The following is an 18,943-nucleotide window of genomic DNA, read 5'->3' on the forward strand; positions in this document are numbered from 1 at the left end:
GACTTCTAGGGAGGCAATGGCTTGCTGTCCTCATGATAACACACAACGTAATGGGAATGCCACACTTGTGAAGTCGTGTCCAGCAACCAGATGTTCTGCTTCATCCAGGTGAACGTGAAGTTGCTGGAAAGGAGAGACTGCCACACATAGAATGAATAGGAGTCTGGCTTAATGATTCTGATATGACAGACAGACCAGAGCCAAGAGCTGATCATTCGTATGCATTCAAGAGAAGTGTGTAAACTGGAAGACAATTAAGATCATGATGCTAACACAGACAGAAAGGCTAGGGGAAGACTTAGTATGTGATTATGTATAGCTTCTGATGGGGGAACGTTGCTGGGATGTCTTTATTATTGTGTGTGTGAAGCATAATAAATATAATCCTCTTGGTGGGGTCTCTGGGTGGCTCAGTCGGTTAAGCGTCTGACTCAGTTTCAGCTCAGGTCATGATCTCACAGTTCGTGAGCTCTGACAGTGTGGAGCCTGCTTGGGATTTCTCTCTCCCTCTCTCTCTGCCCCTCCCCAGCTTTGTCTCTCTCTCTCTCTCTCAAAATAAATAAATAAACATTAAAATTTTTTTTTTAAATATAATGCCCTTGGGAATTAAGTAGTGTATATAATTTTGCAGAAAAGCCTTTGTATGTTTGAGATACTGACTGGGGAAAGGGGATTCTGAGCTGAACGAGAAAAACCCAAGACTGCATCTCAAACAATCAGCTCCCACCACTTCTGCTCATCACTCCGGTGGTCAAGCACCGGATCAAGAGAGTTCTCTGCCTTTGGCAGTAGTCGTATCCCTTAATCTTCCCCAGGGCTCCTCGTCTGTGGCCATTCACTGGTACCTCACACTGCTGTTGGGAGTCACGTCTCCTTGTTTCTACTGCGGAAAAGCTTGGGATCAAACCACTCTGCAACCAGGTCCCAGACTGGGGTACACACGCCAGTATTGTAGTGTCTCAGTTGGAATAACATAGTCTTGTCTTCTCGGAGCCTAGCTCTTTGAACCCAGCCCAGCTAAGCTATTTTCTTTTCCTTGGGAAAAACAAGGAGTTTCCTAACAGAGTTGCCAGGGCAACCCAGAGTTTAGGTCAAATCTGCTTTCTTTGTGGTCGCTTGACATGTAAGCGTATTATTGTTGGACCTCACTGTCACTTTCTGAACTGGTCTCTGGAAGCATGTTTCACAAGTGTTTTCTCTAATGGCGTCCTCTTGATTCCTTTAATCCCATCTTATCTCCCTTTTCAACCCTAGTAATTTTCTTCTCCATCATTGATCCCCCCAATTTTAGTCTCCTTAGTTGGGTGACACTTTTTTTTTTTGATCCCTTGCTCTGACCTTAAGATCCCTGCACCTTCATTCTTTGTTTCTTTCTTTTTTAAAATAAGTTTATTTATTTTGAGAGAGACAGAGAGTGTGTGAGCAGGGTAGGGGCAGAGAGAAAGAGAGAGATTCCCAAGGAGACTTTGCACTGTCAGTGCAGAGCCTGATGGAGGGCTTGAACTCACAAACCGTGAGATCACGACCTGTACCGAAATCAAGAGTTGGAGGCTTAACCAACTGAGCCACCCAGGCACCACTCCCATTGTTTCTTTTTCTGGTAGTCAACTTTGAAATCATGAATGGGAATTTCCTTTTACAGGAGAGAAGAGACTTCTGGTCAGCTTGGAAAAGTAAATTTATATTCTGTTACCTTCTCTGCTCCAAGATGCAGACACAACAAATAAAATGTAAAAAATAAAAAAAAAAGAAATTAAAAACATTAAATGGAACCTCCTGTGATTGCAGTTCTTGTAGATTAAAATCATCAAATTTTAGAAATTTTGTACGGTTCATCGTAAAATAGAAATGGACTGAAAACACAAGCTGACTATCCCTGTGTCTCAGAAATGAACAAACAATGTAAGTGGTGAGTGGGGCTGGCGTTACAGGCTTGCTTGGTCTGGAAGCAGGCGGTAGTAAGAGCTTCACTCTCTTGGGTAACAGCGACTTGAAAATGTCTCATGAGAGTTGGAGGACTGGACTCTCGATTGTTACTTGAAGGTGTTGGAATGGGACTCGATGTCTCATAAAAGATTGCGGGGCGGGGAGCGGGGCAGCTGCTACCGACGAATGCTTAGACCCCGTGCATCCTGGCACACGCATGATTTCGGAGGAAGGAGGGCACAGGCTCCGAGGTTTGACCAGCAACTGAACCAGACTGTCTGCTGACTGCGCGGCTTAATGGGCAATATCCCAGTTGTCACCCCAGGGCTTTTCTATTTATCTTTAATTTTTTTTTAAAGTTTATTTATTCTTGAGGGGGAGAGGGAGGGGCAGAGAGAGAGGGAGACCCAGAATCCAAAGCAGGTGCCAGGCTCTGAGCTGTCAACACAGAACCCGACGCGGGGCTCAAACTTACAAACTGCAAGATCATGACCGGAGCTAAATTTAGATGCTTAGCCAACTGAGCCACCCATCTGCCCCTAAATCTGTCTTTAAATACTGGGTAGATGCAGGATCATCTAAATTAATTATCAGAGGACTTTTTTTTAAGAGGATCCTGTTTGAGGGTCAGGAGACCCAGAGAAGGCAGAGGGACATTTGCCTTGCTGTCCCAAGAGAAGAGCGGAGAATGCGGTCAGCTCTTTGGGAACTCTAACTTCTGACGAGTCCTTCTGGGATTTCGCCCAGTCTCCCTGCCATTGAACGCCATCCTCTCATTCAGGGTACCCTATCAGATGTAGTTCTGGGTGTGAAACAGACAATGGGGAGAGGGAAGATGATGGGGTGTGGAAAGAAGAATGAAAGACATAAGCAAAGAAAGTGTCTGCCAGGCCCGTCACCCCACGATGGAAAAGAGGAGACTCCAACAGTTCTTTAGGTCGGCCTCATCCAGACTCTGTCCACCAGCCCAGAGTGGCTTATTTCCACGGAGCACCTCAGAGAATTGCATGTGAGAGATGGAATCCGGAGCGTGAGCTGTATTAATGGTTGTGAACAAACCCAGTTCTCGTGTGTCATGTCGAGTGCGAATCAGACCGTTTGGTAGGACACAGTGTGCCGACTCTGTCCTGATGTGTTTCTTGAATTCAGATCTTCGAGTCTCTGGTGACGTTATAACTGACTGGTGGCCCCGACTGCACACGCTTTGGCGTCTCTTCCCAGCACACAACTCGGCCCTGGGCTCGCAGTGGGGAGGGGGGCTAATGCAGCATTAAACTGTGCATTAGGATGAGAACTCCTCATTGTCAACATTTAGAATTGTTTTTAATGTTTATTTATTTTCAGAGAGACAGAGAGACAGAGAGAGAGTGTGAGTGGGGGGGGGGGGCAGAGAGACAGGAAGACCCAGAATCCGAAGCAGGCTCCAGGCTCTGAGCTGTCAGCACAGAGCCCGATGTGGGGCTTGAACCCAAGAACCATGAGATCGTGACCTGAGCCAAAGTCAGACGATCAACCGACTGAGCCCCCCAGGTGCCCCTGTCAACATTAAAAAAAAAAAAAAAGTTTATTTATTTTTGAGAGAGAGAGAGAGAGAGAGAGAGAGAGAGAAAACAAGTGGGGGAAGGGCAGACAGAGAGGGAGACAGAGGATCCACAGCAGGCTCTGTGCTGAGAGCAGACAACCCAATGCAGGGCTCGAACTCACAAACCATGACATCATGACCTGAGCCAGAATCGGACACTTGACAGACTGAGCCACCCTCGTTGTCAAGATGTTTAATTTTTAACTTAACAGAATGGGAAAAACCAGGATGTCTTCTGTGGAGCTGAAGGGAGTTGGAGTGAAACTTGCAGGCACGCTGGAGATCTGGAAGGAAGAAGGGCTTCTTTACCTCTGGGTGGAGGACCATAGAAGCCTGCCACAGGAGACCTCTTCATGTCCATCCCTCCGTCCCCTTAGCAAATATTCGTTGAATACGCACAGTGCTCTGTAATCAAATGCTTTTGGTATTTGCTTGTGTCCTCTGAGATTGGCTTCCATTCTTTGTAAAGTTTCTGTTTATCTTTACATCTGTCCTCAGATACCCTCATCTTTGGGTTCCATGACCCCATAGACCATCTTAGATGCCTCTTTTCCTAGGTACCGCTTTGACCTGGACATACCCCCAGAAAATAAATTACAGTGTTGTAGTGTAAACACCTGTTCCAGGGATGACTCTTACGGGCTGTCTCTACTACCTCTGGCACCAGTAGAGCATCTGGCACACGGCAGATGGGATAAATGAATGCGTAAATTACTATTCACATTAAACGTCAGAATGAGGCAGTGGCCGTGAGTCCTCCCAGTTTTGAGGCTTCCACTCAATGGCAGTTTGCGCAGACCCTCCCTTGAATATCAGAACAGATTTCTCCAGCAGCAGGTGGCTGAAGGGATTCCTGTTTGAAGGTGACTGAAGTCAATGCTTTCAACTCAGATGGCTTCTAACAGACAAAACCGACAGGTTTGAGTCAAGGAGTGTAAGTAGTTCTTTGTAGGGATCTGGACATGAGGGCCCAGCTAAAGGCTTCTGACTTCACAGCTCTACCTTTATGCAAATCATTTCTCAGTATCCAAATGAGTTGGCAAAATGAAGTCTGTATTTTATCATGACATACCCTTCCAGGAATTTCAATAGTTAGCTATAAATCTTTGTACACATTAAGTGAGGAACTTTTCCAAGGAAAGTTTATTTTAGATTGAGACCATGATAATCAGAGCAACGTTTATATAGCTCTATAGCTGAATTGGTTTTCTGGGCATGTTAGTTGGGTAAAACCATTTCTTTGCAGATATTTTCAGGTTATAAAAACCCGAGAAGTAAGCTTTTGTAGACCAATCTGGGACTCTAACTCCTATTGCCTTTACTATGTTAGAAAACAGTCTGGGGGTGCCCAGGTGGCTCAGTCGGTTGAGTGTCTGATTCTTGATTTCCACTCAGGTCATGATCCCGGGGTCATGAGGTTGAGCCCCGCATCAGTGTCCATGCTCAGCATGGAGACTGCTTAAGATTCTCTCCCTCTGCCCCTCTCCCCAGCTCGTGTATACTCAAGAAAGAAAGGAAAGAAAGAAAGAAAGAAAGAAAGAAAGAAAGAAAGAAAGAAAGAAAGAAAGAAAGAAAGAAGAGAAAGAAAGAAAAGGAAGGAAGGAAGGAAACAGTCTATTTCAAGAAACAAATTTACAAACAGATTTTTGGAACACAATGGTTACGTGTATACTTCTCGACAACTTTCGGTAGCTCCCTATTGCCACTGAACATTTGATCTTTAAACCTGCTCTTCAAAGCCCATTTACCTTTCCATACCGATATCTTACAAGCCAACTGGAGCCATATGCGCTTACTCTGCATTGCTTTCTGACTGCTATATATTTGCTCAAGCTGCTCCCGCGCTGTTTGTTAAAATCCTATCCTACCGTTGAGAATCAACCGTAACCTTTCCTGATTCCCCTCAATTGAATATGACCACCTACTCCTGTAACTATCAAAGGTACTTTATTCCTGTGTTTAAAAAAAGATGACAGTGCCATTTATCAAGCAATTCCTAGATAGTGACCTTTGCGCTAAGCATTTTGTAAACATTGTTTAATGTAATCCTCATGACAGTTATATGGGGATCGACATTAATTTTACATGTGCCTCTCTCCTGGAACTTGCTCTTTCTCTATCCACTATCTGAATGGAGAGAGAGAGAGAGAGAAGAGGGAGAGAGAAGGTCGTAGAGTAAAATGAGCCAACCACAGCCCACTGCCTGATTTTGTACATGGAGTTTCATTGCCACAGAACCATGCCCATTCATTTACATATTGTCCATGGCTGCTTTGGTGCTATAACGGTGGAGTTGAATAGTTGTGACAGAGACCATGTGGCCAGCAAAACCTAAAATATTTGCTATATGGCCCTTTGCAGAAAAACATGGTCATCCCTTGGACTAAGAGGGTGATAGTCCCACATGATGGGAGGATCCTAAATCCCTGTGGACCAATCCGCTTGACTATGTGGAGCGGAACAGTTCAGCCCCCACCCCCACCCCACCAGCCTGAATTGACTCAAGAAACAAATTTTTATTCTGTTCATGGGTCAAAACTCCTGGGTTGCCTGTTCCAGTAGTTGCCTAGCCTCACTAATGTAAGAGCAGTGTAAACATGCTAACTATCCTAGACAGCAATCAAATGACTCCTCTTCAAAGGACCCAGGAATGTGGGAAGGTTGTTCCTGAGTTCTCTTACTGGCTTCTGATGCCTTTTAAAAGTTACCGGCGAGTATGATGAGAGACATCCTAGGATCTCAAATCAGCAGCATGTGCCACAAAATAACTTACATGATGGTGGCTGAGTAGCTACTGATTGCATTGAGTAAATAAACACCATAGGAAAAAAAAAAGATCCCAGTGATTTCTGAGGCATGTACTTAGTGGGTGGTCAGGTGGGGGAGGTCAGGTGGAAAAATCCGTGAAGCTCTTCTACGTGCCCGGCCCCTCCAGAATTTGAGGAATTGAAAGTAAAGCGGATACTGATTCGATCACAGCTTCTTTCTTGGAAGAGCAGTGTGTGACGTTCATTTATTCCTTCAGTGAAAAACGTTAGGGAAAAAGGAACTCAGAATGACTTTAAAGATAAACTTTCCCATGATCTCTGGGATACTGAAAGTGATTGCAATGTCTCAGTGGGGATTTGAATTAAGTTAAGGGCCATTCTTTGAATTAAGTTAAGGGCCAAAGCTTATCTTTGGACTGTATTTTGTTTGGAAAGGGAACACCCTAGTCTGTAATCTATACATTCTCTGACAATGGCCATTTGAGTTCCTTGTCCATTGGCTTCCTTGGGGAGAATGAAGATGTTTATCCTCTGCAGGCTTTGTTTCTTTGCTTTCACAGAACATAGTGATCTTGGAACAATAAAACCAGTTATAGATTAACTGATCCTGACGTCTCAGTTTCATGGAACCATCAAAGTTCAAGTTGGAAAACTATTGCTAAGGTTATTTATGAGAGCCCTACCCAAATGTTTTCCATGCGAGGTACAAGCAGAAGTCTGTATGGCAATACAGCATCTTTCTTACTGCTCTCCCATTCAGCTAGAGTGGGAATTGCAAATGGGCACCAGAAGCCCACAATCCTCCTACAGACATGTTCCGTTTGATCTGCATAGTGTTTTATTTATTTATTTATTTTTATTAATTTTTCAAATATTTATTTTTGAGAGAGAGAGAGAGAGAGAGAGAGAGAGAGAGAGAGAGAATATGAGCGGGGGAGGGGCAGAGAGAGAGGGAGACACAGAATCCGAAGCAGGCTCCAGGCTCCAGGCTCCCAGCTGTCAGCACAGAGCCCGATGCGGAGCTCGAACCCACGAGCCGCGAGATCACGACTTGAGCCGAAGTTGGACGCTCAACCGACCGAGCCACCCAGGTGCCCTATGATCTGCATAGTGCTTTAAAATCAGGTTTATAAAAGTCCAGGTTTAAATTTCTCTTAAAAATTAGGATAGCCTGGGGCACAGTTGGTTAAGTTGGTTAAGTTGGTTAAGTTGGCTCAGTTGGTTAAGCGTCTGACTTCAGCTCATGATCTCACAGTCTCATGGGATTGAGCCCTGCGTCAGACTCTGTGCTGACAGCTGGGAGCCTGGAGCCTGCTTCGGATTCTGTGTCTCCCTCTCTCTCTGCCCCTTCTCCACTTACTCTCTCTTTCTCTCTCTCTCTCTCTCAAAAATAAATAAACATTAAAAAAATTTTTAAAAATTAGGATAGCCTAAAAATCCTGGGCCTAAGTTCCCATCCACCAATAATAATTCAGAGGTGGAATTATATGGGAGTGCACCTTCCAGCTGGATGTGGTTCCCAGCACTCTCTCTCATCTGAGCTCTGGTGCACCTCAGTCTTTACGTTACCTGCCTGGCTCCTGTGGGCGTTAGAGTTCCTGGCTCCCATTCCAGGGCTCCTTGCTCTCTCCTCCGCTTATCTCAAAAAAACATTTTTTTTTTAAATAAAAGAAGATGAGATTGGGATAACCTAGAGGGTCATCTTAGATCTACCATTATGTGACCGCCGGCAAGTCATTTGATATCTCGAGTTTCCTTGGTTATAAAATGCCTACAGCAAAAGATGGACATTCTAAAGAACAGCCAAGGTCATGCATGTAGAATAGGCCTCAGGTCTTCATTTTACCATCTGCTTCCACCATGGTCACCTTGCATCCAGTCTTTTCACTTTTCCATCCCATAGTTTTAAATGTTTTATTTAGCCCCCAAAACATGTTAGCACCCACTGTATGCCTGGCATTGGGTTGGGGATTCGGCGGTCAGTGAGAATAGACGCAGGCCCTATTCTCATGAAACTTACAGTGCCAATGGGGGAGGCAGATACGTGTCAACTAATCATACAGATAAATGTAAAATGGTCACCAGGACAGCTGCTGTGAGGGAGATGACCTTCACATCCAGAGAACATGATGTAATGGGGCCTTTGGTGAAGGCAGAAAGGTCAGACAAGACTCTCAAGATCTGAAGGATAAGGAGTTGTGTGACTGAGGGGGGTGAGGAGAATATTCTAGGTAGTGGAAAGAGCATGTGTAAAAGTACTATGGGGCAGGAAACGTGGAGAGGGTGAGGCACTAGGAGAAACCGGTGGGTCTGGTGCAGAGGGGATAAGGAATGGTGGGGATACGTAGCTAGAGAAGAGAGGAGGATCAGATAGCATGTAGGCCATGCTTTGGGGCTTTAGTTTTAAGAGCAGTGGTAAAGCCATTGAAGACTTAAGCAGGGGGCTCTAGAAAATGGCAACTCACTCTGTAGTGTGGAAACCAGATGGGAAGACATATCAGGTTGAATCCGATGAAATTTTCACTTCCATTCTTTTTGTCCTAGAAGCGGGCCATTTCCTATGGTTCCACCTGATAGAATACATGCAGGGTAAACCAGTTAGGGGGCTGGTGAGAGATGACAGTGGTCTGGACTAGGATGGGGTTTTGGAAATGGAGAGAAGTGGAAGGTTAAGAAATGCATGCAGGTCACACAGCAAGAAGGAGACAGAACCAGAATCGAAACCCAATCAGTCTGATCCCAGACCTCAAGAATTCAAATAATCTACTATGGAAGGCGATGTGTCCCATAACAGATATTCAAGCTCAGGCTGACAGCACAAAGGAAGGTTTAGGAAAAGCTTCATGGAGAAGTCTATTTTTCCAGGGTACTGGAGAAGAAGTGGTATTTTGACAGATCGTGATGGGCAAAGAGGTATCCAGGGGTAGGAAACTGACTGAGCAAAGGCACGGCACAGAAGACACCTCCACATGTTTGGGGAACTGCACACAGAGTCCAGTGTGGCTGGGTGTGGGTTATTTGTATGAGACAAGTCAGGAACAGAGAGTTAGTTGGGACTTAAATTGCAGATAAAGGACCTTGGAGCAGGAAGGGGGGAGGGAGTGTGCACCATTTCCCTCGCTGTTGGTCATAAGGAAAATAAAGCCTGTAAGCAACTGAAGCCTCTAGAATCAATTTGGACTACTCTGTTTTGGAGTGGTAGTGAGGGCACTATCTCAAAGAGGGAAACTAGGTGACTTTGGTTTCTAAATCTGCTCTGGAGTTCAAGGCAAGACGACTTCTTCTTCTTCTTCTTCTTCTTCTTCTTCTTCTTCTTCTTCTTCTTTTAATCTTTATTAACTTTGAGAGAGAGAGAGAGACAGAGACAGAGTGTGAGTGGGGGAGGAACAGCAGAAGAGGGAGACCCAGAATCCCAAGCAGACTCCAGGCTCTGAGCTGTCAGCACAGAGCCCAATGTGGGGCTCGAACTCATGAACCCCGAGCTCATGACTTGAGCTAAAGTTGAATGCTCAACCAACTGAGCCACCGCGGCGCCCCTCAAGGCAAGACTTCTTAACTTGGGGATTCTGCACTCGTGGATGGGCATCAGGGATCCTAGAACCTTGGGAAATTGTGGGGCAAAGTTGTATGTTGCATGAGCACCTGTGCTTCTTGTCTAGGAGGAGGTACTTCATAAGGTCCATTACTTTCTCTAAGCACTCATGATCAAAGAAATATTGTAAGCCCCCACTGTGAAAGGGAAAAGCCAGCAACAGTCTCAATGGGGCTTTGCTTGGAGCCAGGAACTGGAAAAGTGTCCTACTGAGAAGCTTTGAGATTCTGTAGAAGTCAAAACCAAGAGTTTGAGTTCCCCACTGACACGCAGAACTTTCCAGAGAAGTGTCATCACCGTGGATCAGCAGAGGCCTGGCTCCGTCAGCCTCTGCCCGGGATGGCAGGTTGTCTGGGTTAGCAGGCCCAGCCAGGGAAAGCTTAGGTGAGGCACATCTCCCTGTAACAGTGTCAGTAGGAAGAGAATCACTTTTGAGCTTCTGTCCCTGGAGGTTTACAGTGGTAACAGGAAGCTACAATTTCCAGGCAGATGACAGCTGTCTGGAAGGATTTGTACCATTGTACTTTTAGCCCAGCCCAGCAGAGTCACTCAGCATAAAACAGGCTTGTCAGCGAGGCAGCTTGTGGGCAAGGCCTGTGAGAAAACCCTTCATTTCCTCCCGGTCGTCAAGTCGTTTCAAAGCTTGCCCGGCAGGCCCTGCCATCACGGACACCGGCTGGGGTGACGGAGGGCGGGGAAGGCAGCAATGCCGGTGACGAAATTGAGGTTTCTGGGCAGATCCTTTGATTCACAGAAAATAGTTGTGCTGGAGGCTGGTCTGGTCATTAGTGGTGTGTTTTGCATGATGATTCTCTTTGATTAAAGAGACAAAGAGTCCCGTGTGGAATAGTCAGGATTAGGTCTGTCTGCACGTGATGGAAAATTGAGGACAACAGTGGTTTAAACGTCGTAGACATTGCTCCCTGTCACGTAAACCCACGCTGGAGCTGAGCAATCCAGGGTTGGTTTGGCAACTGTGTGCTCAGCAAACCTAGGGACCCACCAAACCCAGGAACCTACTCCATGACCCAGGATGGCTCCCTAACCTCCAGTCTGGGGGAAGTGGAAGAGGGGAAGAAAGGACCCCCCTTATTTTAAGGACACTTGCTCAGAGGTCTCGTGTCACAATTCTGTTTGCATGCCATTGTCCAGAGCGCACTGACTACTCGTCAACTCATGTGGTTAGAATACCGTCTTTAACTCGGGCATCTAGTGACATATCGGGGGTCCTGTTTTGTATACATATGGACAACTCGATGTCTCTCTACACCGCGTCCTCAGAAAAGATGGAGTGCTTTGATGCTGTTCAGATAACTCCAGAGACCTTAGCAAACCTGGATCTAGATGAGGTAGGTCATTCTTTTCTTGCCTTAGAGAGCAACTTTATAGAGATGGTCTCCTTCACTTTTTTTTTTTTATTTTTTTTTTTTTTAAATTTTTTTTTCAACGTTTTATTTATTTTTGGGACAGAGAGAGACAGAGCATGAACGGGGGAGGGGCAGAGAGAGAGGGAGACACAGAATCGGAAACAGGCTCCAGGCTCCGAGCCATCAGCCCAGAGCCCGACGCGGGGCTCGAACTCCCGGACCGCGAGATCGTGACCTGGCTGAAGTCGGACGCTTAACCGACTGCGCCACCCAGGCGCCCCTCCTTCACTTTTGTCAGTAGGCGTGTGAGAAGCAAGACTTCTTCATTCACTCATTCATTCGTTCACTTGTATCGGTACTGTCCTGTCAGAGACGATCAGCCGTTCACCGCATTTATACTTCCTATCCAAAGGGGACACTTAATTCCTAGAAAGTGGTCATCCTCCCGGAGGCTAGATGTCTCAGCCTCCCGCATCGAGGTGGGTCCATAAGACCAGCTTCTGCCAATGGTATGTGGACACAGGAGACGTGTCCCTTCGGGGAGGAGGTGGTTAAAAGCTGTCTTCATCCCCTGGTTTCTTATCTGCCTCCAGAGGCTGGAGACCCGGAGGCCTAGCAGGTGGCAGAGACACACATGGAAGGAGCTTGGGCATCAGAATCACCCCAGGAAAAGCTGCCCACCAAATGTCCGCATGGGACTGTTACGTTCACAAGGACTCCACTCTCAGCTTGAGCTCCGGGTACAAGAACGTGCCTCCTGATGCCTGCTGTAATACGACCGTTAGGTTGAGAGCTCAGCTCTCACATCAAATAGAACTAGATTCGAATGCCATGTGGTGGACTTCCCAGCCACGAGATGGAGATTTCAGGTAATTTCTCGCAATCTCCCTGCCTAATAGCCTCTCTTTCCTCATTTATAGAATGTGGCTTAATTTACATACCAGGTACAATATTTGTGTGTGGGGGGGAGATGCCGGCACCTAGCAAATGCTTCAGACATGTTGATTCTTAGTCTTAGAATCACATATTTTTGGGGCTCCTCCTTTTCTGTTCTGATAGGGTAGCTTTTGCTAATTTAGGGACCAATCGAGGCATTTCAGCTTATTTACTTAGTTCTTGTCTCGTGTCCCTCGGGTTGTGGGTCTCTCTGCTGATGGTCATCAGTGATTCTGTATAGCAGATGTCCCTTTCCCCACCACGTTGTGGTAGGCAGAATAATGGCCCCTGAAGACGTCCCTGTCCCAATCCCTGGAGACTGTCAATGTGCTACCTTACATGGCAAAAAGAATTTTGCAGCTGTGATTAAGTTAAGGACCTCGCGATGGGGAGATTATCATGGATTACCAAAGCGGGCCCAGTGTAATCACAATGGTCCTTAAAGATGGGAGAAGACAGCGAGTCAGAGAACGAGATGACAGACAGGTGTTGGAGTGATATGACTGCTGGCTTGGAAGACAAAGAAGATCACGAGCCAAGGGGTGCAGGCAGCTTCCACAGCTGGAAAAGGCAAGGAACGGACTCTGCCCTGGAGCCTTTAGAGGGAGCACAGTCCCGCCAATGCTTGGTTCCAGCCCAGCGAGACCCACATCCGACTCGTCTCCTACAGAGCTGTAAATGGTAAGTTTATATTGCAGGTCGTGAAGTTGGCGGTAATTTGTTACAGCAGCAACGAGAAGCTAAATCACACCCTCTCCCCAACGCGCTGTGTTGCAATGTGCCCGTGAAGCTCTTTCCCGAAGTAGGAGGGAAGCTCAGAGAGAGGAGTCACAGTGAAAGAAGACGAGTGGAGCTAACATGAGCTCACCGTTGCACCCACAGGGAAAGCTGCTTCACGACCCGGGCTCTCAGTGGGGGTGACCCCACCCTCCGTGGATCCTCCTCGACTCCTGACCAGACTTTCCACCTTTGTTTTGGGTCATGGATACCTCATGGTCCGCCCCTGCCCCAGCCCTTGCCACTGCAGGCTGTGAGCCTGCCAGATCCTACAATAGGTGACCTTTAAGTAAGAGCTCCTCTCCTAGATCCCTATTGGCAGGGCTCTGGCTTTGAACTTGAGCAGCAGAGGATTCCGCACTTGGGACGGAAGCTTTGGAATGTTCCTTCCCCTCCCACCCCTTCCAGACAGCAACGTGAAAGGGCTGCACTGGCTTTTTTTTTTTTTTTTTTTTTAGGTGAAATTCATACAACATAAAATTAACCATTTTGAAGTATATCATTTAATGGCACTTTAGTACATTAACCTTGTTGTGCAACCATCACCTCTATCTAGTTCCAAAACATTTTCTTCACCCCAGTAGGAGACCCTGTTCCATGAAATAGTCAGTCCCCATTTGCCCTTTCTTCCAGGCCCTGGCAACCACCATTTGTTTTTGGTCTCTATGGATTTACTTATTCTGGAGGTTTCATATACATTAAGTAATATAATATATGGCCTTTTGTGTTTGTCTTTTTTGACGTAGCATAATGTTTTCTTATTTTAACCACAAAAATTTTATTTATTTATTTATTTATTTATTTATTTATAGAATTTAAAAAAAAAATTAAATCCAAGTTAGTGAACATATAGTGTAATAATGATCTCAGGAATAGATTTAGTGATTCATCACTTGCGTATAACACCTGGTGTTCATCCCAACAAGCGCCCTCCTCAATGTCCATCACCCATTTAGCCCACCCCCCCAACCACCTCCCCTCCAGCAGCCCTCAGTTTGTTCTCTATATTTAAGAGTCTCTTAATTTAAGAGGCTCCCTCTCTCTGTTCTTATCTTATTTTTCCTTTCCTTCCCCTATGTTAATCTATTTTGTTTCTTAAATTCCACAGATGAGTGAAATCATATATCTCTTTTTCTGACTGATTTCGCTTAACATAATGCATTCTGTTTCCATCCGTGTTGTTGCAAATGGCAAGATTTCATTCTTTTTGCTGGCCGAGTAATATTCCATTGTGTATATACACCACATCTTTATCTTTTCATCAGTTGATGGACATTTGGGCTCTTCCCATAATTTGGCTATTGTCGATAGTTCCACCATAAACATTGGGGTGCATGTGCCCCTTCAAATCAGCATTTTTATATCCTTTGGATAAATACTACTGTGAAATTGCTGGGTCATAGGGTAGTTCTATTTGTAATTTTTTGAGGAACCTCCATATTGTTTTCCAGAGTGGCTGCACCAGTTTGCATTTCTACCAGCAGTGTAGAAGGGTTCCTCTTTCTCTGCATCCTTGCCAACATCTGTTGTTAAACGAGTTGTTAATTTTAGCCATTCTGATAGGTGTGAGGTGGTATCTCAATGTGGTTTTGATTTGTATTTCCCTGATGATGAGTGATGTGGAGCATCTTTTCATGTGTCAGTTGGCCATCTGGATGTCTTCTTTGGAGAAGTGTCTATTCATGTCTTTTGCCCATTTCTTCACTGGATTATTTGTTTTTTGGGTGTTGAGTTTGGTAAGTTCTTTATAGATTTTGGATATCAGTCTTTTATCTGATATGTTGTCTGAAAATACCTTCTCCCATTTTGTCGGTTGCCTTTTAGTTTTTCTGATTGTTTCCTTCACTGTGCAGAAGCTTTTTCTTGATGAGGTCCCAATAGTTCATTTTTGCTTGTGTTTCCTTTGCCTCTGGAGACATGTCAAGTAAGAAGTAGCTGTGGCCGAGGTCAAAGAAGTTGTTGCCTGTTTTCTCCTCTAGGATTTTGATGCCTTCCGGTCTTATGTTTAGGTCTTTCACCATTTTGAGTTTATTTTTGTGTATGGTGTAAGAAAGTGGCCCAGGTTCATTTTTCTGCAAACTTTCCAGTTTTCCCAGCATCATTTGCTGAAAAGACTTTCTTTTTTCCATTGGATATTCTTTCCTGCTTTGTCAAGGATAAGTTGGCCATACGTTTGTGGGTCCATTTCTGGGTTCTCTATTCTGAACTTAGTATAATGTTTTCAAGGTTCATCCAAATTGTAGAATGTATTAATACTCCAATTCCTTTTCATGGCTGAATAACATTCCATTATATGGATAACCATATTTTGTTTATCCATTCATCAGCCAGTGGACACTTGGGTAGTTTCTCCCTAATGGCTGCTGTGAATAATGCTACTGTGAACATTTGTGTGTGTTTTGTTTGAAGACCTCTTTTCAGTTCTGCATGGGTGTGTGTTTTCATATTGCTTGGATATATTCCTAGCAGTGGAGTTACTGGGTCACCCCGGCTTTTGATATCTGCTTATGTTGTTGTCAAAGATAAATGTCTCCAATGTCACTAAATTATTTATTTTTAGAATCTTCTCCAGGTGGAAAGCATGTGTGGGACGTGCCGATTCCACCACTATATTGCTATTATCAAACATGTTGTCCTTTGCCATCTTTGTGGGGGAAACTATCAGGCGTGCCAAATCAGTGGTGACCTGGAATTGAGGGCTATAGGCTGCATCAGAACCCAGACACCTTCCGTCACTCTCTGATAGTAAATGGATTACTTGTGTGTTCATTGTCTAACTTCCTCAATGACTATGTAATTTCTACAAGGGCAGGGATTTACTATGTTTCATTCACTTCTGGATCCTAGTGCCAGCAACAGTGCCTGGAACAGTATATACTGAATGAACACATGAACATTTGAAGGAATGACCATCAGTGTCCTCTGATTTCATGTCCTGTCTCTCCTTCAGGTCCCAACCCTAGAAGCTGGGTTCACATCCATGAACTCTTTAGTTAAATGACACCTTTGTGTCCATTTTTCCTTTCAAGACCCAAAAATACCCTAGAGATATAGAGTGGGTATTCTTCCCTCACTTTGAAGATGAAGAAAATGATGATCAGAGGTATCAATTTGTGCCAAATGACTCAGCTAGTAGGTTGTGACACAGGGAGGTAAGGATGATGTATTAGTTTCCTAGGACTGTTGCCACAAATTACCACAAACTCAGTGGGTTCAAACAACAGAAATGTTAATCATCCTGGAGGCCAGAAGTCTGAAATTGAGGTATCAACAGAAACAAGGCTCTAGGGTGAATTTCTGCCTGCCCCTTCCAGCTCCTGGTGGCCCTAGGCTTCCTTGGCTGTTGAAGTATGGCTCCAATCACTGCCTGTTTTCACGTGACCTTCTCTCCTGTGTCTCTGCGTGTCCTTTTCTGTCTCTTATAAGGACACTCTTCGGTGGATTTAGAGCCCACACTAATCCTAAACTTAATTTATCTGCTATGACCCTTTTTCCAAATAAGGTCACATTCTGAGGTTTGGGTGGACACATCTTTTGGAGGCCACCACTCAGGCCACTATACATGGGCATCCCAGTGTGAATGTCTCCTGGTTGTGTTCTTTCTCCTTGAGTCCCTGATCTGTACCCCAGCCTTCCTGGTGTACCCATGTAGTACTGGTAGGTGCTATGAAAGAGAAGGTTGCAGGTAAATGAGTTTAGGAAATTCTTTTTTCTTTTAATGTTTTTTATTTTGAGAGAGAGAGAGAGAGAGAGCACAGGTGGGGAGGGGCAGAGATAGAGAGGGAGAGAGAATCCCAAGCAGGCTCCACACCATCAGAGCAGAACCTGATGCAGGGCTTGATCTTACGAACCATGAGATCATGACCTGAGCTGAAATCAAGAGTCAAACACTCAACCTACTGAGCCACCCAGGCGTTCCGAGTTTGGGAAATTCTGAATTGAACAAAGCTAGGCAGGAATTTTTACTGCAGGATTTCTAGACTCTTTAATGTACTAGTATACATTGTAAATATTCATGAGAGGAAAAAATATGGAGCATTGCCCCAATTCCTTTGATCTGGAAATACTTTAAAAAGAACTAATGAAGGGGGCGCCTGGGTGGCTCAGTCGGTTGAACGTCCAACTTTGGCTCAGGTCATGATCTCGCGGTCTATGAGTTTGAGCCCCATGTTGGGCTCTGTGCTGACAGCTCGGAGCCTGGAGTCTGCTTCGGGTTCCGTGTCTCCCTCTCTCTCTGCCCCTCCCCCACTCATGCTCTGTGTCTCTCTGTCTCAGAAATAAATAAACATTAAAACATTTTAAAAAAATAACTAATGAAGAACAGTGGAGCTCTCACAGGATGAGGCTACGTAGAATCCAGGTGGGAAATGTTGCTCTTCTCTTTTTCTTCCTTTTCTCGGGATGGGGAGGGGCTCCTTCTTAAGAGATGTGCCAGCAGAAATGGTACAAATCACCCCAAAGAGCCTAAAGTCAAGTGGCATAGGGAAGTTAAAAAAACATAATGCCTGACATATTCTTTTAGTCAGTAAATCTCTAATTAAAAGAAAAAAAAAAAGAAAAAATCCACCAACTGCCTACATATCCCATACGATTGCCATAGTGATGACACCTCCCCCAGGAGACCATATTTGAAATTTGAAGATACTTGCTAGGGTCACGTTCCTGTTAGGAACTTCCTGCCTGGTGCACGTGGAACTATTCTCTTTAGAGAAGCAGAGATTCATAGAGGGTTAGAGCTGCAAGAGGTCTTAGGGATATCTCTTGTAACCCAGTAATTTAACAGATAAGGAAACAGAGGCCCAGAGAGACAAAATAGCACAGGGTAAAACCTGTTCAGGGTCACACACAGAACCAATGGCAAGGGCTGGTTCTGGAGCCTGTGCCAACTGACTTCAACTTCAAGGCCCTGCTACCTCAGGCCTCTTTTACAATATCACTTGAGAAGGAAAAACCCTTTCGTGGATGATTCACTAGAAATCCAAGGATGTTGTGAATTTTCTCAGTACTGGACATTCTGCCAAAAGTCTTTTTGCCTCAACTCTTGATTTTGGAAAATATTTTCCAACATTTGCTAAGCCACTTACCTGTCTTCATTCAAATAGAGTGAAACAGAGGGAATTTAATTTTTTTTTTTTTAACTATGCACCGTTTTGCAGTGGGTGAGGTCTGTCGTCTGATCGTTAGGCCCCACCTCACCTCTGACCATGGACTACGTGTAGATGGATAGAAATGAACAGGAAAGAAATTAGTAACATTTTACAAGACATGTCAAACCTTCACTGATTTTCTCCTGACATTTTAGGTATGTGTGTAGGATGCTCTGAACAAGAATAAGGCAACTGAAGGTGTAGCAAGATCAGGAAAGAGAGTCTGATAGAAGGTTCCATGTGCCCTTTATGGCATTAGTGGAATAATTCAGCCACAGGTGATTTGTGATGTACCCTAGCAATTACTTTCCAGTTTTTTTAGAAGTAAATCCTTCATATGAGTTTGTTTAATAGCCCCTGGGCAGGATTTCGGTAGATTTTAAGAAGCTGTAAGTGATGCCTTCAAGACTGCTGCCAGATAAGAGCATTGGTGCCATTTTTTTTTTTTTAATCAGGAAAGAGTGATTGTCCTGAAGATCAAAGGCCTGAGGGCGAATGAGTAGCTTTCCCTGGATCCAGCTGGGAAAAGGTGGGTTCACTAGAACTCTTTGCTCATGAGGGGGCGGGGCTTGGAGTCAGACGACCCCGACAGGGGGCGGGGCTTGGAAGGCAAGACTAAAGACGCAACTTCCAGGCAAATAGCTGCCATTCCCCAATCCCTATGGTGGACGGGTCGTCTCGCTGCTGTAGGCATCTGAGAATCAGAGGTCTGTGGTCTGTGATATCAGGTGATAAATATCTGTGGATCTTCTCCAGGAAGGAGGAGTGACCTCTGATAAGAGCAACTTACTGTCTGAAAGGCAGACAGCGATGAACTGGTCTAGGGAAGGCTCAGGGTTGCCCAGAGG

This window comes from Lynx canadensis, chromosome D4 (genome assembly GCF_007474595.2).
Source record: "Lynx canadensis isolate LIC74 chromosome D4, mLynCan4.pri.v2, whole genome shotgun sequence".
In the NCBI taxonomy this organism is placed as follows: Eukaryota; Metazoa; Chordata; class Mammalia; order Carnivora; family Felidae; genus Lynx; species Lynx canadensis.